The sequence below is a fragment of the Myotis myotis genome, unplaced genomic scaffold, assembly GCF_014108235.1.
Source record: "Myotis myotis isolate mMyoMyo1 unplaced genomic scaffold, mMyoMyo1.p scaffold_m19_p_8, whole genome shotgun sequence".
Lineage (NCBI taxonomy): Eukaryota > Metazoa > Chordata > Mammalia > Chiroptera > Vespertilionidae > Myotis > Myotis myotis.
In genome coordinates this window covers 67,358,415-67,382,611 of record NW_023416390.1, presented here as the reverse complement: position 1 = coordinate 67,382,611, position 24,197 = coordinate 67,358,415, and the positions used below count along the sequence as shown (strand labels likewise).

Below are 24,197 nucleotides of genomic sequence, written 5' to 3'. Positions count from 1 at the left end.
GCAGCCCTAGGGGGATGTCCACTTGCCAGCGGGGAGCAGACCTAAGCTGCAGTTGGACATCCTTAGCGCTGCTGAGGAGGCAGGAGAGGCTCCCACCACCACCGCTGTACTGGCTGCTATCAGCCTGTCTTGTGGCTGAGCTCCTCCCATGTGAGAGCGCCCTGACCACCAGAGGATAGCTCCTGCATTGAGGGTCTGCCCCCTGGTGGTCAGTGTGTGTCATAGTGACCACTCATTCCCAGTCCTTCTGCTGTTAGGGTCAGTTTGCATGTTACCCTGTTACTATATAGGATAGAGGCCTGGTACACTGGTGGGAGCTGGCTGGTTTGCCCTGAAGGGTGTCCCAGATCAGGGTGGGGGTCCCGCTTGGGTTCCTGGCCAGCCTGGATGAGGGGATGATGGCTGTTTGCAGCTGGTCGCACCCCCTTCAGGGTGGGGGTCCCCACTGGGGTGCCTGGCCAGTCTGGGTGAGGGGTGGAGGGCCGTTTTCAGGCTGGCGGGTGACTGACGCTCCCAACCTCTCCTTTTTTTCTATTTTTTTTTAATTCTGGGATTTATTTACCTTCTATGGCTGTCACTGGAGCTGAGAGCCAACTTTAGCTCTGAGGCTCGGCTCCAGCTCTGAGACCTCGGCTGCTGAAAGCAGGTATCTGGGTTTGTTTGGCTTCTATAATTGAAACACTGTTGCAACTCCAGCTCTGAGGCCTGGCTGGCTGAAAGCAGGTTTCTGGGGTTTGTTTAGCTTCCATAATTGCAACATTGTTTCTTAGAGTGCAGCTCAGAGCTGGGCTGCGGCAGGCGGGAAACCTTGGCTTCCTCCATCACTGGAGCAAGCAAGCCTCCTGTTTGCTTCAGCTGCCTGGCTGCCGGCCGCCATCTTGGTTGGCAGTTAATTTGCATATCTCCCTGATTAGCCAATGGGAAGCGTGTCGGAGGTACAGTTAATTACCATGTTTGTCTATTATTAGATAGGATATAGAATATGGAACATTTCTTGGACATCTTCAATATAATTATCAAATTGACTCTTCTGTATACTTTCAGGAGTTTTTTTGTGTGTTTTTTTTAGTAAAAATACATCATTTAAAGCTCAGAAATATATAATGTTTTCATTTTTGTATGGTGTCCTTATATCTTTATCTGAAGTTATCTTTCAACTATAGTGCCCATAAGCTATCCTATCTAATAAAAGACAAAAAGGATAATTGACCATACCTTCGCTACGCTTCCCATTGGCTAATCAGGGCGATATGCAAATTAACTGCCAGCAAAGATGGCGGCCGGCAGCCACGCACGCAGTTGAAGCGAGCAGGAGGCTTGCTTGCTCAAGTGATGGAGGAAGCCAAGGTTCCCTGCCTGCTGCAGCCCGGCTCTGAGCTCTGAAAGCAACTAAGTTTCAATTATAGAAGCTAAACAAACCCCAGATACTTGCTTTCAGCAGGCCGTGGCCTCAGTGCTAGAGTGATAAACGGTAAATAAATCCCAGAATAAAAAAATAAATATAAAAAGGAGAGGCTGGGAGCTCCAGTCACCGGCCAGCCTGAAAACGGCCCTCAGCCCCTCACCCAGATTGGCCAGGCACCCCAATGGGGACCCCCACCCTGAAGGGGGTGTGACCAGCTGCAAACAGCATCATCCCCTCACCCAGACTGGCCAGGCACCCAAGCGGGACCCCCACCCTGATCCGGGACACCCTTCAGGGCAAACCAGCCGGCCCCCAACCATGCACCAGGCCTCTATCCCATATAATAAAAGCGTAATATGCAAACTGACCCTAACAGCAGAACGACTGGGAATGAGTGGTCACTATGACACACTGACCACCAGGGGGCAGACCCTCAATGCAGGAGCTGCCTCTGGTGGTCAGTGCGCTCCCACATGGGGGAGCTCTGCTCAGCCACAAGCCAGGCTGATGGCTGCCAGTACAGCGGTGGTGGTGGGAGCCTCTCCTGCCTCCTCAGCAGCGCTAAGGATGTCCAACTGCAGCTTAGGTCTGCTCTCAGCTAGCAAGTGGACATCCCCTGAGGGCTGCCAGGCTGCCAGAGGGATGTCTGATTGCCAGCTTAGGCCCAATCCCCCAGGGAGCAGGCCTAAGCCAGCAGGTGGTCATCCCCTGAGGGGTTCCAAACTGCCAGAGGGCACAGGCCCGGCTGAGGGACAACCCCCTGAGTGCACAAATTTTTGTGCACCGGGCCTCTAGTCTATAATAATAAAAGTGTAATATGCTACTTAGACTGGACAGCTGGATGACCTTCCAGACATCCTTCCGGACGACCTTTCGGATGAAGCCACGGCTGTGAGGGCCGAGCCCCTTGCACGAATTTCGTGCATCAGGCCTCTAGTAATACAATAAACGTATTAACTTGTTTACTAAAAAAGCCCTAGTTCATTCCCACAAACATTTATTGAGGGTTTCTTATGTGGGACCTAGGGTAGGCCAGGAACTGTGTTCTGTGATACGTTGGGGTAACAAAAATGGAGAGACCCATACTCCTTTATATTTTCACTCTCATGGTTCTGCAATTATACTTTTTTACCACTTTTAATTCCAAAACACTTTTAAATCTAATCTTTTGTCACGTTTAAATGAGGCTTTAATATTCTTAAATACCTGCCACTAGTAGATTACAGTGCAGGAAGGTCACAGGAAATGAATTTTACTTCTCAACATCACAAACATTTGGAATTACAAAAAGTCCATGGATGAATATTACAAGTAAGAAAAGTACGCCCCAGAAAAGTTTGCTTTAAAAATAACAAAAAAGTTTAAAAATTGATTTTTCCCCAAGTCCAAATAATTGTGGTCTAGCCATCAGAGTAAAGGCTTCATTGGCTCATTCCTTTGATAAGAATTAGTTCATGCCAAACTGTATACCCAAGTGTGTGTTTAAAGCATCACACACAAGCATACACACCCACAAAGAGAGACACACATCTGGGTTTTTGTTGTTCTATACAATTTTCATATCCACCTTCTAAGTCTGCCAGCTGCCCTTTACATTTGGCAAGCTACTTCTTTGGAGGCAGGACATTTTCTTCAAAGACGCCCTGGTTGAGGACATTCCCTGCTGGGAAGTGTCTAGCCAACACGAAGGAGGACCCATCCCTTGCAGATGCTCTCTCTATTCCCATCCTCTTTGTATTCTCCCATACCATGGCCTGAAGTGTCCAGTCTCAGAGTTGAAGCCAGGCTGCTGGAAGTTGCAATTCTTAATTACACTGAACCATGTATCAGCCACCTCCTTTTCTGTCCGACCATAGGATGCCCAGGCCAGGTTCTCTCTGCACTGGCTGGGGCTGGACTCCGGGGTGTGCTTGGGGGTCCTCATGCTGGCCAGGGCCTCTGAATATTGCTAAGCCTCCTAGATGAGCCCCTCGCAGAGCCCCCGCAGGGGTAGGCCGTGCTGCCGGGGTGGGCCTGTGGGCCCTCAGAACCTCATTATTAAACTGTTTGGAAGCTGACTTGCTCCTGGTTAGCTCACAGGCTTTCGGGCTCCCACTGCTTCTGCTCCCTCAAATCTGATTTTTTGAAGGGCATGATTTTAATATAGGTGACCAGGGTGCTTAAGTTTTATTTAGGCAAAAGCCCTATGTGTCATGGGGAGTTTAAATGCCAACATATAATTTTGGTGACATTCTACTTGCGTCTTCCCAGATGCTAGTAGATGGTAATTGAAAAATCAATGCAACATTCTGTTTTAATTATCTTTCTCCAGACACCTATTATAGTGCTACTTTGTCACCCCGTGGAAAAGTGTTAACTAAGCATTTCCTATGGTCAAAGCACTCAGGTGGGTGTTGATGGTCATAGAAAACAAGTATTCTGAGTCAAATATTTTCTCAATGAGCCTCTCAAACTTGCCTATGACCTTCCTTCTTATTGCAATTTCCAGCTTCTTTTCTAGTTGGTTATGTCCCACTTGGCTAACAGTTTTTATCAATTATTCCAGAAACCTTGATGAAGCCACTATATATTAGTGTGCTGAGTTACAAATGCTTTGTGATTGGCTGCTTTCTAAATTTTACAATAATCCAATTGTCCTGAGATGGATTGAGGCCATATTAGTTACATGGCCATCAACAGGCAAGTACTCAAAATCCTTTGAAAACAGTACTAATGTCACTTAATAACAGTTAAGCCTATGGAATAATGCTTCATAGCTAAGTTTTTGAGGCCATTGAAATAAAGATTTTACCTAGTCAGTCTTTAAGTTATATGCCTTAAGTATTTTTTCATCAAGATTTTTTAAGAAAATTGTATTTTTGGAAGTCATGCCTTTTAGCATGTCTGGAATTCAAGTTTCTACATTGTTTAAAAAGGGCAAAGATCTCTGAGAAGTCAGATAAGCTGGTAATTGGCCATTCTTTTGTACACCCTGGGAAAGTTGATTTTTGTGAACTTGGCCCTTTACCTTTATTCTTCTGAGAGATCCATGGAAATGAGTAGCAGAACATAAAGTGTGTCAGGGGAGATATTTTATTGGTGAGAAAAAGAGGAAGGATGGTAGTCTCAGGCCCTCAACTTCAAAATATTTAAAAAAATTTTTTTTAAAGATTTTTATTGATTTTAGAGAGAGAGGAAGGAAGAGGGAGAGATAGAAACATCAATGATGAGAGAGAATCAATGGTTGGCTGCCTCCTGAACACCCACTTCTGGGGATCCAGCCCGCAACCCAGGTATGTGCCCTTTGACAGGAATCAAACCCTAGTCCCTTCAGTCCGCAGGCTGATGCTGTATCCACTGAGCCAAACCAGCTAGGGCTCAAAATATTTTAATTAAATAATAAAAAGGGGGGGAAATGGTGAAATGAGTAAGAACATTGGTTCAGTCCATACTCTTTATTTAATAGTTGGATGGTCTTAGGGGAAAGTATTAAAACTCCCTATCTCTTGGTGTTCTGTGTAAAACGGGAAGGGGTTGTGATTTAAATTATAGGGCAAATGCTCAGCCTAGTGGCTAGTCCATGATAGGCACTCAACAAATGTTACTTAGCAGTACTCATCTGCCCCTTCCTCTTCACCATTGTTACACAGAGGGAATTGGGGTCAGAAATTTGACCCTCTCCCACTGTCAAAGTTTCCCCGAAGGAGCAATGCGGCCATGATCTGAGTGGAGAAAATGCTGAGAGAAATTCGTTCACAGTCTGTGTGAGGGAAAGAAACAGGATGTGGTCTCAGTGAACATTTTAGAAACCCAATATGGCAGGGTTTCTTCCTTCTCTAGCAGCCAGAACAAACAGAAAGTTTCTGAGTACAGGAGAAAATAATACTACAAGTTCTATAAAAAGATACATTATGTCAAAACAAAGAGACATTCCTGAACGCTTAGTGGAATTGATTCAACAAAGTAGATATACTGTAAAAACAAAACAAAATTATAAAAAGGACACAACAGAATAAAACAACAACAACATACTATTAGAAACTTTCTGATTTATGAGATCTCATTAAGATTCGATAGAATATGTTATCTATTTACGTGGAGGAAGGAAATGCGAAACAGGAACAATTTGAAATCAGAAGGCATTGCATGAGAAAAAAATATGATTGCTTAATTGAAATTAGATGCATTTCAAAAACAACAAATAAGATGCATTAGAAAACTGATTTTTAGATGTCAAATCTAAGGAATTCAACCAGACTCAGATAAAATAGTGTAAAGAAAATAAAAGGGAAAAATGAGAAAAATTAAATACAGATAAGACAATAACCCAGTCAAAAACAAAGATCAGGAGCAATAATTACATAAATTATTTTTTCAAGAAAAACATCGCTAGGATGGCAAAAAATCCAAAGTTACAGATTGATACATTTCAACAAATATCAAGAACAAGAAAATTGAAGACATAACTAAATCTATTTAAATAAAAATGTTTAAAATTTAATGATAAAAAAAAGTTATACTAGCAGCCAGGAAGATAAGTAAACAAAAAGGCAATGACTGATTTACAGCAAATGAATTAAATATTGTGAGTAATTAACAATTATCATGAATCAAAAAATAATTTTATCATCAAATATTGGAATTATTTGAGGGGAGAAAAACTATAGTGAATATCTCTTGTTACTCAAATAATTTCAATATTCTTTCATCCAACAATTATTATGTAAAAGTTTGAATATATGTGTCAGGCATTGTGTAATGAAATGGATTTATTGGTAATTTGCTTTATATTTTTACGTTTCCCAAACCTTCATATTGAAAATATTATAAAGGAAAATAAAAGCAAAAAAGGAAATTTATACTAGTAAGTAAGGGGAGAGGAGAGATAAGAGAGGCCAGGGTGTTTAACATCTAAACATTCATGCTCAGAAGAATGGGCAGCTCCTCTTTTCACTGGGCTACATCATACTGATTTCCAAAAGCAAGTCTTTCCCCTTGTCATCCAGCAATCTCACAAGGGCATGGGGTCCAAGGCCAAGGGCAAGGTTTCACAATGATGATGCCCTTCAAACCTTGGAAGCATCTTCACATATCATCTCCCCTTTCTGCCACTTTTCACACCATCACCATTCCAAAGAGGTCACGGGGACTCTTCTTTTACTATTTCTTCTGAGACAAGGCTGTTGTAGTTGTTGACTCCATATTCTTGGGTGACCCATTTCTCTTCTCTGGGCTTTAATTTTTTTTCCCCCTGAGAAACAGATGGAACTGGCCCAGGTGTACAGCTGTTTTTAATTTGTATGTAGTTTATGAGTTATGGCAGTGATTTGCAACATAGACAACCATTGGAATTCTGTGGGGACTTTGTTTGTTTGTATGTGTTTGTGGGTTTTTTTTATTTGTTTGTTTTGTTGTTGTTTTTTATAACACCAATGCCTGTTTCTTATCCCAAGATTCTAATATATATGCCCTGGAGTAAGGTAAGTCCTTCAGGATTTTAAAAGTTATCTGGTAGAGAACCATGGAACTAATTTATTGGGCACCAAGAAAAGACATCCATGTAAAAGAGTATATAGTAAGGAGAAGTTGGATTAAAACTACTTTATTTGCTTTTAGGGGGTACCATCTGCATAGAACAAATACCTAAAACATTAAGATCTTTTACAAAATAGTCAGGTTCCCTAAAAGAAGTCTTTTGTGACAGGGAAGGCAGTTGTCTTAAAAGGATTCTCTCTGGGCATTCCAAGTCCAGGGTCAAGCCACGTGAGTGAGCCAACCCAGTAGACTTCCAATAACTGCCCTCCTAATCAGACATCTGACTACAATTACTAGAGTGACCCAAGCAAGAGGAGCTCAGTAAGTACCTCCCAAATTCCTGACACTTATCAGTAAGTACCTCCCAAATTCCTGTCTAAAATAAAAATCGTTGTTTTAAACAATGTTTTGGAGGCATTCATTTAACCAGTATATTAAGTAGTCCAGATTAGAAAGCCATACTTCTACCTTTCTGATTCAAAAAATATGGCACGAAAAATTAATTTCTTAAATCATCTGCTTATCCCAAAGAACAAGCTTGTCAGAGAAAATTCTAGACTGACATTTTTTTTTTCAAGTTTTAAGTGGCTCATAACTGACTAAACTAATGAATTCCCGTTTTCATATAATGCCTTGGTATTCCACTTTATATGCCAGACATCTGTCCCTTGTGCTCTCCCCTCCTCCTTTCTTTCTGACAATCTTTGCCATTTGTGATGCCCCAAGGAAAACATCCCTCAGATTTCATTCAACTAATATTGGTTAACTTTTATGTAACTAATAAAGTTTTCCCATGGATCTGGCCCTTAAACCATCATTTGTAGGGGTTAAATAAATGTTATTAAATTTGGCCAACTTATCTTTTTTTCTTGAATTCAGACAAATATACTTAGAGGTATAGAAAATTTTATAGTTAAATATATAATTATTCATATAGTTACAAACATATAGTTACCCAGGGTGCAGATAAAGTTTTGACAATGACATTACCAATCCTTTTCATTAGATATTCAGCACAAAGTAAGGCATGGACTTGCTATGTAAACATATAAAGAACAAAAGGCTGTCAAATTGATCTAAAAAATACATACAATCTATATATTTTGGGCAGAAAACATGTATCATTATAAGACATAAATAATACATCTAATTAGGATATGGAATAAATAGGCATGGCGCATTCCATTAGAGAAGCTTTAATAGTCTTAAGAATTAGTCTCTGGTATCATACTGTCTGGGTTCAAGCCCAGCCTCAGCCCTTGTGGTAGACTGCAAACCATTCACCAAAAATATCTATTCTTTTCCCCTCTGAGCTTATGTTTCAGCATTTCTTGCTGTTAGGATTATTATATATCTGCATTCTTGACAATAAAATGAAGTGATATGCAACATCCTGGTCAGTCCCATACAACCTTCTTGCATTGTCTGTATGTCATCTTTTAAGATGATCTTGGAAAATATGTGCTTAATTTTGACATAACTTTTATCAACCTGGTTTTACGAATTACTGTGTGGAAGAGAGTTCCCCACCTCACCCCAAACTCACCACTGACCTGAGACTGCAATGGGTTATTACTATAGGTATATTTTTTAGGTATTATTTGTAGACATTCTTTCAGAATGTTAAGTTTATATATTACTGTAGCCACGGAGCCCTAATATAAACCCTTAGTATCACTGTGACCTTGAGAAAAATTAAAATTTAAGTGCTTCAGTGGCCTCATGTATAAAATGACCATAATAACACCTCCTTATGGGGTTGCTAAAAGAATCAAATGAAGTAGTAAATGTTGAGTATTTAGAAGAAAACATGATTTACTGTAAACATCATGAAATCTTAGCCATCATCATCATTATGAGTATTCAGCATGTAGAAGACCTAATTGTAAGAATAGTCTTAACACTAAGGATTACTTTTTATGGTTTACTTATTAAATTAAAAAATACTAGTACTTATTTTATTTCTTTATACATTAAAGTATCAAATACCTACTTTGTGTGTAGTGTAGTTAGGAGCTGAAGATATAACATTAAATATAACAGATACCTTTACCCTTAAAGAGCATGTTGTTCAATGAAGAAAACAGATAATTACTTCACAATTGCAGGACAATGGGATAAGTCCCATATTCAAGGTAGGGAAGGGTGAAGTGGAAGCATGAATGTAGGAAGCACTTAATTAAATCCAGAGGACAAGACCTTAGTGTTAAGTGAGAATTACGCAGGGCTTATCCAGTTAAAGAAGTGCTTTGGGGGTTCTACAGGGAGGAGAAGAGAATATAAGCAGAAGGAAAAGCATGTGCCCAACCAGGAGGTAAGAGGAAGCATGATAGAATCTTAACAGTAACTGAAGCAATGTGAGCATGTGAAGGGAGAGAGGGGTATGGAGAAAGATGAGATCAAAAGGGGAGCAGAGCAAAGACCATGTAGAGCAGTGGTTCTCAACCTTCCTAATGCCACGACCCTTTAATACGGTTCCTCACGTTGTGGTGACCCCCAACCATAAAATTATTTTCGTTGCTATTTCATAACTGTAATTTTGCTACTGTTATGAATCGTGATGTAAATATCTGATATGCAGGATGTATTTTTATTGTTACAAATTGAACATAATTAAAGCATAGTGATTGATCACAAAAACAATATGTAATTATATATGTGTTTTCCGATGGTCTTAGGTGACCCCTGTGAAAGGGTCATTTGACCCCCAAAGGGGTCACAACCCACAGGTTGAGAACCGCTGATGTAGAGACTTCAGTGCTGTGCCAAAGCCTTTGTGTTTAAAGGAAAGAGGACTGACATGACAAGATTAGGCTTCTAGAAATGAAACTGTCTGCAATGTGAGAATAGATTGGCAAAAACAAACGTGTTCCTCTGTATATTAGCAGAACTATTAGGAGGCCAGGTGGTGGAAGATGGTACAGGTGGTAAATCTATGGGTCTGGGAAATTGATGTTTGTGAGAGTAGGTAGGATGAGTCACAAATAGTATCCAGGTTTATAATTAGGCTACTCAGTTTATAATTAGACTTATTGTTGTTAATCCTCACCCTAGGATATTTTTCCCATCGATTTTTTAGTGAGAGTGAAAGGGAGGGAGGGAGAGGGGGAGGGAGGGAGAGAGAGAGAGAGAGAGAGAGAGAGAGAGAGAGAGAGAGAGAGAGAGAGATTAATAGAGACACATAGTTTGGTTGCTTCCACATGTACCCTGACTGGGCTGGGATCAAACCTGCAACCCAAGTACCTGACATTGACCAGAATCGAATACACTGTCCTTCAGTGCACCAGCTGATGCTTTACCCATTGAGCCACAATGGCTAGGGCATGGTTGGCAGCATTTGAGGGGACTCCCCAAGACAGTTTTGTTGCTTTTAAGTTTGCAGCATGTGGTGGATTTCAAAATGGAGATAATGAGTTAAAACCCAGGCACTAATTCATGTTCAGAAGGCAAATCTGCAAGTATTGTCTATTTGCCCAAATGAGTGGTGTGAAAGGCAAAGAAGAGGCAAATTTAAGTTCAAGAAATGTGACTTATGTAATGTTTATATGTTTATTTAGCTGATGGAGCCACTCTGAGTAAAGTGGATTTGAATGAATATTTATTAGGGTGATTTAATAAAGGAGAAGATTCCTGCATTCTAAAAGGTATTTTAGTGATAATCTCATATTGGAAAATCTCTTCTTAGTTTTCATCATCACTACATAGAAATTGGAAGCTTTAAGAGAACTACTTAATAAAACCCTGCTTTAAAAGAGAGAAAATCAATGTAATTGATCTGAAGATTGATAGAAAATAGATCCTAGTCACCTTGAAAGGGCTTTTCATTGCTACTTTATGGGTAAGTTCTTCATTTTTTTTTCTTATTTAGCAAATATTTATGACAAATCATTTTTCTGATTATACAAGTAATACTTATTAAAAATTTGGAAGATATTGAAAAGTTAATAGAAAAACTCTAAATACTTGAAGGCAATTTTTAATATTTTGTGTGTATTTCCTTCTAACACTTTTAATATGGATACAAATTACTCTACAAAATTATCAATACATTTGTATATCTTGTTCTTATTCATTTTTCTATTTCAAGTATATCTTTAAGTCATTAAATATTCTTTGAAAATTCAAAATATTAGAACTGATGATACTTTATTTTTTAATGCATTTTTATTGATTGCAGAGAGGAAGGGAGAGGGAGAGAGAATCTTTGATCAGCTGCCTCCTGCACACCCCCTACTGGGGATTGAGCCTCAGCCCAGGCATGTGTCCTTGAGTGGAATCGAACTTGGGACCCTTCAGTCCACAGGCTGGCGCTCTATCCACTGAGCCAAACCAGTTAGGGAAGAACTGATGATACTTTAAATGTGGATTCATTCCTCTGTTGGATATAATAGGGATTCTAATTATTCTTCATTACAAAAAACTCAGATGGCCTTTATACATGATATAAGAATCCTGTGTTTTTAGAAGTGAAATTACTTGGTTGAAAAATATGCATAGGTGACGTTCAAGATCACTTGGTTATTTATTAGTGTATTGCAGGGAAATTTTATTCTGGAACCTAAGCTAAATGGAACATTTCAGCCACCTTCTTCTTCTGCATGTTGTTTTCTGTTTATTAAGTGAGCCTATAACCACTGATTGTTCAAAACAGATACCATGAGTTTTTGTGCTGGTAAAATGCTACATTTCCCCCTTAAATTTGCTTTGAGTGAAGATATATATATATCTTTGTAATTCTCTAAAATGGTACTATTTATTCCCACCAATGCTCAGATCGGTGTGGAAACCTTGAAGCGCAGCTCTCTCCATAGCTTTAATGTACTTTATTCTACATGACATTGGAAGGCAGTGTCAATTATGATGAATCATGAAGCTCACAACTAATGATACATTTAAAGCCAATTCATTTGTCTCTTTGATCATGTAAATGTATTGGCATTCACCAAGCCTGCCATGATAGGACATTATAGCTACTTTGGAGTCATTTCATTGTACACTTATATATCAGTGCAGCTGCCACTAATGTTTACACGTCCATGTGCTACACTTCCTCATGATATTTTTGCAGAGGTTAATGCTCGTGCACAGTAGATATATTTATTACGAAAGCAATAACAGACCCATAGGAGACATTACAGCTCTTAAGAGATCAGTGCCTATGATTAGTCCCATTTTATCCTATCTCCTTCTAACTCTGTTTAGCTGATGAGCCCCCTTTTTTAAATTCCTCGTTCACATTGAAACTATTTGGCAACATTCTAATGGTAAAATTATTCTTATACCTATAAGTTTTATGTTTTATAAAATATTTTGTTTGCCTGTAAGCAATCTATTTCTCTAGTACTTGCTCCTTCACTTTGAAGTTGTGTCCCTATTCTTGCTAATCCACCTTTAATAGTAGTCTAGAAAATAATCTACTATTACATAGGAAATATTTCACATCTTGCAAATGTTTTAGCTATTGTGCAATAGTAAGTGATAGCACAGCATACAATGTTATTCCCTAGATCAACACCTTGCAACGTAATTTACAGAGAGGCTTTCTCTTCAAGAAAAATTCTCACTTGCAATTCATGTTTAGTCTGTTTTCCCTATCTTATCCTTAACAGCTGGGTTATATCTGCTTCCACAGAAATGTGTTAATGCATGTTTAATACCAATAGCAAAAAAAGAACTTTGAAAACTGAAAAGAGCCTTACATTTAAGTTTAAAGTAATCTGCCAAATAATTTTTAAATTTTTATTTAATTTTTTTTCTGTCATCATTTATCCCCCCCATATCCTCTTCTACCTCTCCCCTCTTCCCGCCAACAATCATCACACTGTTGTCAATGTCCATGAGTTCTTTCTCTCTTTTTTTTTCCTCTTTGTTGCTCAATAATTTTTAAGTTGATCACCGATTGGGGATCACACCATTAATAATGAACAAAGATTATAATGAGTTAAGGTCCAGTCTACAGAAATATAGCAAAGATAATCATTTTTGTTTAAATCATAACTGAATCCCTAGAATTAATTATTTGTCCTGGACAAATTTACTTTAGAGATTGTATTTTATCCATGGTTTCTGAGGCCGGTGTGTGAAGACAGGAGTTCCATTCTTTCTACAACCTTATCAGTTTCACTCTGCGGGAAGGTCTTCAACCTCGCCAAGTCACATCCTCTGAGATCACATGCTGAGTCATGAAGATTGTTGTGATATTAAACCAGTCTCATTCCTCAGAAGCCACACCATTTTTGCTCAAATTGGAAGGACTATTGGCCAATGGGGGCATTACTCACAGAGTGTTTGTCAGGCCAGCTGTATTGATGTCCACCCGCTACCTATGAGGCAATGTCTCTGGATACTGAGTCACAGGGGAGGGGTGAGCACTTAAGCAATTACAAACCTGCAGATGTTAGCAAGGGAGGTCTCATTCACTCAGAATAACCATAGAGCATTTTTTTTAAATACCAATAAGAATAAAGGTATGGCCCTAACTGGCTTGGCTCAGTGGATAGAGCGTCGGCCTGCAGACTGAAAGGTCCCAGGTTCGATTCTGGTCAAGGGCATGTACCTTGGTTGCAGGCACATCCCCAGTAGGGGGTGTGCAGGAGGCAGCGGATCGATGTTTCTCTCTCATCGATGTTTCTCACTCTCTCCCTCTCCCTTCCTCTCTGTAAAAAATCAATAATATATATATATATATATATATATATATAAAAAGAATAAAGGTATGGGTGAGTTCTGAGTTGTGGAGTTGTATTGAAAGATGATGCTCTACCCAAAGACCTCAACACTGAGCAGGAGTGTTAATGTGAAAATGGTTTTCTCACCTCGCTTTGGTGTTAGCTATCAATGATGGGTAAACTCACCCTATTTTAAAAACCTTGAGAGCCCCAATGGATTGTTTGGTTCCCCAGGCCGACAGGGAACACTTAGTGATGGCACAGCTTACCAAAACCCCAAAACTAACTTTATGTTACTTGTTTATATAACAGATATTCAAAAGCCCATTGTATTCAATTTCCAATTGTACTCTTTCTGTTAAAGGTAGCTAGACTGGAATCAATCATAATAATATTAATGGATTTTGTAGCTAGAAAAGTATCTTCCTTAATCTATATCAATATATTGGTAAATGTCCTTATTTATCTCATACACGTTTTGTACTGAAATATGATAGGGCTATACGTTTGATATATTTAAACCTCACTATTATTTTAACACCAATATGAAAAAACAAAACACCCTGTAAACTAGATTATATTTCGCACAAATAACACACTGAGAGTAGTGAGACCATTTTATCCATAACAAGAATAGTTTCCCTTTTAAAGACGGGCCACTCTTTACACTTAGCTCAAAGCAATACTATACAGGTAGCAGTTCCCTGAAAGATAAATGGCCTTTCACATGCTGAGGATTGGGTGCTATATGCCTTCTGTGTGAGGGGACTTTTTCCTAATGCAGGATTCTAATAAGAAGCACTGATTTCAGTTCAGCATATACAAACCTACAAGCTCTGGTGGCAGGGACGGGGGCGTAAATAATGGAATGACTGTAAGTCTAAGTTCATTGACTCACAAAGGCAGATTTTCTTCTTGGGAAGCAGTGTGTGTGTGAGTAAAAGGGTGGGGGCGGGGGTGGATTCTCTGATGTTACTAATCCAATTCCTGATAAGGCAAGTAAATTAGTCCTTCCAAAAATTTACGTCCTTACTATTTTCTGAGACCTGGTGACATGCTTGGTGCCAGAAAATGTATTTGTTTTCATATACCATCTACAGGATAGGTGGCTGAGGTATAGCAACAAATTCCATGTGGACATTGTTGTTGTTTGTTTCCTCTTGGGAACTATGAAGAAGATGAGAGGCAAACAAATGATACTTGTCGTATGAGAGCAAACTATTTTTAATCTCATTAAAACATATACAACTTTCAAACAGCTTCTAAATTGGGAGACTGCATCATTAAGCATTTGACATTTGTCCAGTTAAAACTATTGACTCATACTTTCTTTGCTCCCCCCGCAAATTACTACAGTGCCACAGCTGATCTGACTATATTTTCCATTTCTTATAAATAGCCACAAGAAAAGTATTAATTATCCTTGTACGATTTAATGCACCAACTGCCTTAACCTTTCAGGTTTTCTTAAACGCCAGCATAACAAGGCATATCCATGGCAGCAAATGTGATTTATGACAGGAATCTTTAATTTCTGTTTTTAAATATGTTACCCACTGATCTGCATACATTTAAATTCGCCTGCAACACTTTCCTCTGTCTTGAGGCTGTTGTTTAATATTCAAGGATGATTTTTGTCCACATACATTTTGGTCTATGTCACCTCAGATTAAATTATTACTGTTTGCAGCCTTTTCAGAGCAGGCCTCAGGCCCTTATTTACAAGAATCAATGAAACAGTAATGAAAATCCATTTTTCATACTATCAGCTCTGGCCTGCTTTTATTTAGTTAGCTGTGTCTAAGCAAGCAATTCATTTTGTGCAAATGTCATGTAGAGAAAAAAGGATGAGCCGTGAAAGGGTTAATCATGAAATAAGACCTAAGCTTTCTCCCATATAAAAAGCATCCGTAATGTTAAAATTTTTTTAAAAAGCCCTTCTTAATATATGCAAAGTAATGTATATTGACACATAAGCAAGGCTTTTCATGATGAATATTGAAATATATATGCAAAGCACAGGAAATGTGTAACATGTTATAGATCTTTCAGTGTACATTTAGAGGAAATGAACCATTTATATTCTACAATTTAGTGAATACCTACTGTTTATTGGTACAGAGCACATAGGAGTATATTTGTCTTAGTAATTTATTTAGGTAAATATATTTATTCTTCTAGGGGTTCTTGTGCTTTTCTTGGTTCTATAGTAGTAGACATAAATATTTAACAATGCATTGTCTCAAATGTTATTCATGTAATTTATCAGCGAAAACAGTGGAGTTGTAATAACTTTTAAGCCTGCATGCACCTTCTCTTAAACCTGAGATTGATTTAGAATGCGTAAAACTGGGCTGGATTTTTTTCCTACTGCCGAGGAGAATTATTTACTAGTAATAACCAAGAGAAGCTAAACTACTCTAGCTACCAAAGGAACAAGGTTCATTTACCGGTTTTTGAATCTGCTTTCTTAAGCAAATACTTTGGCAATAAAAGAAAAGGGGTTAGTGAGAGAAGCAAGCATTTAATTGCTATGAATATATTTCCTTATATTTGCTGACCTACCCACTTTTCTTTATACAGAGATGTAGACACAGAAATATACATATATATTACCCCTTGTGAGTAGTCCTCTGGGGAATGTCTTCCAAATTTTAATGTACTTGGCTATAAGATGTCAGTTCAATTCAAGGCTAAGATCTTGTAAAAGTGACTGTCCACTTTTTAATATCACAAAAGAAATGAATAGAGACGGAAAGCATTTGGAGTCTTCTTGATCTTTGATGTGGACTTGCTTGGAAACACATTTTATAGACTCATAACCCGGATTTTTCTATTTGTACTTTTTTTCCTACTACATTTGGTTTCTTAATTTCTGTTTCCTATGTTTGGTGATCAAATTTCTAATACTGGTATAATGTGCAGATCTGAAAACTTGCTGATTTGATAGTTTCAATTATATTTTTAAAGCAGTAATTTTCTACTGAGCTAAAGCAGAAAATGTCTGCATTATTATCTGGAAGCTGAATCTGAACAGTGGATTCCATACTGCCAGTGTTCATATAGATCCAGGCAAAGACTGGTAATGGAACAGGTCACTGTAAACTAATCAAACATGAAACCAGAACATCTAGTCAATCCCAGTTACCAAGTTGTACTTACCTCCTCAGGTGCTGTTATCTATTACAGTTGCACACAGAGCAGTTTTTATCCAATATTAAAGTGTTATATGTTAAAGAATAGGAAGAGCACATTCCATATGAATTATCAGAGTCTGAATTATTCTGGAAGACTGATCATTAATATATTTTATTGTTAAATGAATGTCGTTAGGTCAAGTCTGATAAAAATGAAAATTAATTGCCTGGTTAATGGTGGTAGTAAATAAGTTGATTATTTTTTATATATTTGGCTATAGAATCAGCCCACCATTGGCTTATTTTCATATACTGACATTTATAAAAGGTGCCAATGACTAAAAGTTTTCCTACCAAACAATGCGTTTTAGAAATCTCAAAGTATTTAAGATAAGGGGAGTAAAAGCACACAGCTTTACTTTTAAAGTTTGAAAGCTATCTATTTGGGTTTCATTTATCCTAACAATCCACATAAACTTTTTCACTTACATATTTTTGAATACATATAATTGCATTACAAATCCAACCTTCATCTGAAAGACAAAGAGGTAAAGATTATATTTGGAAGGCAGTTCCTGAATTATAATCTCCCATTTACAAATGATCAGTAGAAATTTAAGACCTGTTTTCCATGCTTTTCCGTATGATGAGATATGGCTCATCTATTTTACATTACATCTATAAAATTTTGGTGAAAACTTAGAAAATACCAACGTTATATATTAAGTTTAAAAAAGAGAGAACCCCGTAATAGTTGCTTAGTTGTATACTGATTTACAAAATATAGGAGATGGGGTGTTGAAAAGATGTATACAAAAATTTTAGCATCTGATTTCTCTGCTGGATGGAATTTAAGATTGCTTCTTTTAAAAATATTTGTATACATTTATAATCTAAATTTCATAAAATGACTGCAGTCTAGATGGTATTTTTATAATGGGAAGAATATTTTTAATAGAAATGAGGTGAGTAAGGGATACCTCTATGAGAAGGAGCAAGGTACCCAAAGGGGGCTCAAAACCAGAGCACCCCTCCCACCCAAATAGGGTGTTATTTTTTCCTTCCCTGTTCTTTACAATGGAATTTATCCCCATAAGATATTTATTTAATTCAGAAACATTATCTTTTAAAATTTCTCTGAGGAAATTTAGAAGAGGCAGTAATAATTAGATCAAAATTATTGCTTCCTTCCTAAGACCTAACTTAGGAAGGAAGACCTAACTAAATGCGTGAACAGATGGGGAGTTTGGTGGTAGGGTCTGAGCACAGGTAAAGGAGGTCAGCACTGTGAAGAGTAGACTTGGGTGCCAGGCCATACAGAGAAGATTTGGGATGGAATGGATGTACTGGAACCCATTTTTTTTAATTGTGTAAAAAAATTACTAAATCCCACTCTTTTCTATTTCCTCATCTGTAAAATGGTGTTAATTTAGTACCCACACCACAGAATTGTGGTTACAAAAAAATAATACCTTTAAAGCATTTATAATTATTCTTTCACATAGTAATAGCTTAAAATTGTTAGCTATGGAAAGTATATCAAAGTACTTAGGTATCAGTAGGAAGGTATATCTCCAATTGGAGATATATGCAGAATGGGAGGTTTAAAGGTGTGATTTTATTTTAAATTAAATATTCTAAAAAGATACTGAAAGAGTTTTGGATCCAAGAAAGGGAGGATGGGAGAGTAATTATCTTCATTATCCTCTTCATTCTCCTGTTCCCCAAGTAGCAGGGGTCCTGCTGTCAAGAACCAAGGCTAGTATGATTAACATTGATTAAATAGAATGATTTATCTGTGGGTTAGCCTGGGAACCTAATAGCTATATTCTATAGAAAAATATGTTCTTGGTGACAAATAGCCATCTACAAATGAACATTTGAAATATACTCTTTTACAAATTGACCTTCATATTTTATTATATTTTATTTTCCATTTACTTAACAAATGCATTTTAAAATGGCATTGATATATATTCAATTGTAAGCTAGAGAATCAATAAGGAATAAGCAAATAAGAATCAGGGAATATAGTGCCAAAAGAATTTCTCAGAATAAATTTTGGTTAACAAGTGTTCTCAATGAGCAAAAGCCAGAAAATATTTATTTTTATTGTTTGTTTTTGTCAGCTCTAGCTTAGCATTTAGAAAATTAACTGTGTTTATGAATATATTCTATTGTTTTGCCCACATCTTATATAAACTTAAAGTTGAGAAGGTAATATTTCATAACAAATAGCCATCTACCTGATATCTGAAGATGAATCAGTGCCTGACTGATGCACTTACATTAAAAACTGGACAAAATATTTTAGTCAACATACTTAGTAACTAGAGAGAAGGGCAAAATAAAAGAAAAATATGTACATTCTTGTTTTTTGTGAATTACCCTGTCATAGCACAGAATGTTACAAGCATGGACGAAAGTAGCTATGCTTCCAAGAGAACAAGAGGAGGAATTAATTCATCTCAAACATATTCAAATTCCATCAATGATTTATGACCATTTATGAGAAAAAGGAAATATCAATTTCTAAACTTATATTTAATATTTACAAATATGTAAATTAGGCTGTCTCAGAAAAGTGTAGCAGATGTCTCTATCGTCTTGATGCTGATGGACTGCCTAGGTATTACTTTAAAATGATAGATTGGCAAGGAGAATATTATTTTCTACTTTAATCTATCGTATTCATTTGGAAGCATTAATTCTTTTAAAGAAGATTATATATGCAATCCAATCTTGTCAGCCTGGCTCTATTTAATGGGATGTTCTATTTAAATGTGAGGACATATTGATCTCATTCTGAAGTTTCTATCTAGTATCTATCAAGAGGATAAAGTTTGAACATTTGGTACTGTTCCAAAATTTTTGAAATTGAATATGCTATAAAGAAAAAAGCACAACAGTAACTTTTCTCCTTTTGCTTTGGGGGCAGGGGGGAGAGGGAGGGAGAGAGAGAGAGAGAGAGAGAGAGAGAGAGAGAGAGAGAGAGAGAGAGAGAGAGAGAGAGAGAGAGAGAGAGAGAGAGAGAGAGAAAAGAACAATGAAGGAAGTTGTGATCTTTCTTTACACAGGATCTTTTAGCAAGAGGATAAAATACTTACCTCAGGGGAAAAGTAAGTCAAAGGACCCATTTCTCCTTTATTTTGAAAAGTGAATCATTTTGTTCTGAGGCTCTGAGCCATAAACTGTCACAACCTCCACAATGTTCCAATGTATGGTAGTAGGGTTCCTTTGCATATACTATTTCTGGGCTCTCATGAAAATGATTTGAACTAAGTGAATCAACTTACTTTAAGATCTTGGATTGGTCTTGACTGCTTCAAATTGGGTTGTGGAAATGTTCTCACTAAATTATTTTTTATTTTTTATAGCTCTGTATAAAAGTTATGACAAATATTTCTCTTTTTAAGAGAGAGGAATGGGCCCTAACTGGTTTGGCTCAGTGGATAGAGCATCGGACTGCGGACTGAAGGGTCCCAGGTTTGATTCCGGTCAAGGGCATGTACCTTGGTTGCAGGCACATCCCCAGTAGGGGGTGTGCAGGAGGCAGCTGCTTGATGTTTCTCTCTCATCGATGTTTCTAACTCTCTATCCTTCTCCCTTCCTCTCTGTAAAAAATCAATAAAATATTTAAAAAAAACCCACAAAAAACAAAGAAACTCCTTTAAGATAGAGAGAGAGAGAGAGAGAGAGAGAGAGAGAGAGAGAGAGAGATATTAAAGTGAGAGAGAAACATTCATGGGTTGCCTCTGTATGTACCCTGACCTGACCAGAATCGAATCCATAACCTAGGTTTGTGTCCTGACCTGGAATTGAATCCACCACCTTTTGGTATATGGGATAATACTCCTACCAATTGAGCCACACCAGCCAGGACACAAACTTTTTTTTGTATCCATTCAAAGGAGAGTATATTTAATATGGAAAGAGAGCGAAATGTTTTAATAAAATAAAAATTGACTATAAACAATGGCTGAAGTCAAGAATTATCATTTTAATGTGTATGTGTATGTATATGTACAATCCTATATAATAAAAGCCTAATATGCTAAGTGTCTGGTCGTCCAGTTTGCCATTCAACCAATCAAAGCATAATATGCTAATGATATGCTAAGGCAGCTCAACTGCTCACTATGACGTGCACTGACCACCAGGGGGCAGAGGCTCCAACTGGTAGGCTAGCTTGCTGCTGGGGTCCAGGTGATCGGGACTGAGCAAGATGAGCTGGACACGCCCTGGAGCCCTCCCATGGTCCCTTCCTGACTGGCCAACTTCCCACGTCCCTTCCCGGCCCCAACTGTCCACCGGTGGGGCCCCTTGGCCTGGTTTGTGGCCTCTCACAATCTGGGATCCCTCAGAGGATGTCAGATAGCCAGTTTCTGCCTGACAGTGGAAAGACTGCTTGCTATGACACGCACTGACCACCAGGAGGCAGATGCTCCACTCAGGAGCTGCCCCTGGTGGTCAGTGCACTCCCACAGGGAGAGCACCACTCAGCTAGAAGCCGGACTCAAGGCTGGTGAGTGCAGAGGTGGTGGCAGGAGCCTCTCCCGCCTCTGCGGCAGCACTAAGGATGTCCGACTGATGACTTAGGCCTGCTTCCTGTGGGTAGCAGGCCTAAGCTGTCAGTCGGACATCCCCTGAGGGCTCCTGGACTGTGAGAGGGCACATGAATTTCATGCACCAGGCCTTTAGTAGTATTTTATATATTCCAAGCTAAAAAGTAAAAAATTAATTTATAGTGCTGTATAGAGCATAAATAATATTGAATAACAAATATTTTTCTTTAAGTGTTCCACATTAAAGTATTTTAGCCTAGTAGAATTTTCCCAGTAAAGTTTGGATTACATTTTGCATATAAATATCAAGTAAAATAGTTTATAATCATAAAACATTATATTTAGCTAATTGAAGATATTTTATTGTAAAACAAAAACAGAAATGACTAATATGTAGAGATTTCTTTCTATTTTAATAGAACTGAATTAAAATAAAAATTTTAAGTTTTGATGGTATATGGTGAACAACTATCAAAAACACAATTTAAGCATACTTAGCAAATTTTTGTTTGGATTACACTAATGATTATATTAAAGTGTAGTGTTTACTCTTAAAAGCTTAGTGAAATTAAATTAATAAGCATCCAGATACTGTGTTTTGAATATGTCATCAGGTCTGAGACAAAATTTCATGTCTTAAAGGGCCTAGAATATGAATCTGGGATATCTAATTACCTTCACAATGGATTTGCAACTATAAGTATAAATTTTGTATGTGTGTTTACATGAGATGTTTCCTTAGAGTTTCTGCTCAAATCCCTAATATAAGCATAGTTATGATTATAGCATAAGAGCTAGGAAGTATGCTATATGTACATATGATATAGAGAGATTATACAGCTAATATAGGCCATTATTAATAAGAAATTTGAATTTGAAAGCAATTATTCAGGCTACTGGGATGACACCAGATTTAGTGCCAGCATGCAAAAAGGTGAAAACAAAACTCTGTCTTAGAAATAAATGTGCAACCATTCAATATTCACAGGAAGTGAAATTACTTTCCTAAAAGATGCTCCCACTCATTTTTATATTATTTTTCATTATATATGAAATAAAGTACCTCTTCCTGACAAGCTCATGACTTTTTGCTCATGATATATTTTTTCAAGAGGTATTCACTATATTTTCCTTACAAGAAAAAGTGTTTGATTTTTTTATTAATTACTATCTAACTGAAATCAAAATGTCAAAGGGATCTAATTACTAAATAACAGAAATTAGAAATGGGATAAAATTTCACTTATCTGGCTTAACAATGAAACAGATATTTCAAAACATATACCCACACAATAGGCATTTCTATTTGTATTTGGAATGCATTATTAAAATCAATTTGTATCCATAGCTAATGACTGAAGGAGCTGGCACAAATCCACTGTGAATGATAGTGGGAAATTAGCCTGGGAGTCAATTTGCAGAATATTCCCTCTCATTCAAGTGAATGTTTCTGTAGAAAGGTTGAAAGCTGCAACATGTTCTTGATGGATGGCTCTAAATAATCAAAAGTTCAAAATAAATTTGGAACCTCTTTCTCAAGGACCGGTACAAGGTAATCTGGAAATAATGCGTGTGTGTGTATGGGGGGGGAACCACTGTTTGTTTGTTTTTACTATTTGTTTTTACTTTAAATTACATTTGACATTTAATATTATAGCAGTGTCAGGTGTGCAGCATAGGAGTTAGATAATCATATAAATTTATGAACTGATCCCCCAATAATTCTAGTACCCACCTGGCACCATGCACAATTATTACAGTATTACTGACTCTAGTCCCTGTGCTGTGCTTTACATCCTGTGACACTTTTGTAATCACCGATTTGTACTTCTTAATCCCTTCACCTTTTTCACCTAATTCCTCAATTCCCCTCCACTCTGGCAATCCTCAGTATTTTTCTCTGTATCTATGAGTCTGTGTAAAGAAGACTTTTTAACTAATAGGTGATTAGAGGTATTTTAAAAATAATATTTAATAAAATATTTATAAATTGTATCTCATTTTTCCTCTTTTGCATATACTTTGAAAAAAAAAATTCTAAAGAGAGTGGTCTCACGTGCACTTCTAAATCCAGTACCTATTCTGTTCTGCCTTAAAACCTTAGCTGTTTGTCCCTGTTTCAGTCTAAGTCCCTGTTGGCTTCATGTCTGATGGCCTTCGGGAATTCCAGGACTCATAGTATTCTTGGTTCCTGGTGGTCCCTGCTCTGCTTGCCTCTACAGAATCAAGCTGTAGGTAAGGTTACCTTTCATAGTGAATCCTCCTTTCATGTTGGCCAATAGTCCAAGACTGGAAAACTATTTTATTGAACAAATAGGAGAAAATAGGGGAAATCGTGTTGAAAACATCCTGTTAAAGACTCAAAGACACAAGAAAACACATCTCTCTCCTCTCTCAGTCTGTCTGCCTTTCTCATACACACACATTCAAACATGGGAGGTCACTGGGTTGCATATTTTTTGCTCTTCAAGGACCATTTTCTGTCTTTCTACATCCTGTTTTGCTTTGTGTTCTAGGGAGCCGGGTTATGAGGACTGACTCTACAGGACCCTTTTCCTTTTGCTTTTTAATTTGGTTTTAGCCCAAGGGAGATGATGGGATACGTTTGGAAAATGGGAGGAAAATGAGATGAGACTATATATGTCACTCACTTCCACTATAGGTCATCACTCGCCCAAAGGACACAGACGTTGTGTAAAGTGTCTTGCTCTACTCAGTGGTAACCTCAGGGAATTCCTAGTTATCTCCACCACTTTCCCCTTCAGACTGTAGGTGGTAATACTTTCTTTTCCTTGCTAGTCTTGGGCTAATGTCTCATTTGTTTTTTGTTTGTTTGTTTTTGTTGGGGGATTTTCTTTTCTCTTAGGCTCTACCTGCTACTTTGAAATTAACTATTTTATTAAACCTG

The 24,197-nt window shown here is 37.7% G+C and overlaps 1 pseudogene; it reads right to left on the bottom strand.

The window, feature by feature from the left end:
- Positions 1-3,009: 3,009 nt before the first annotated feature.
- The window catches only part of LOC118662064, a 66,218-nt pseudogene continuing 45,030 nt past the window's right edge, over positions 3,010-24,197 (bottom strand).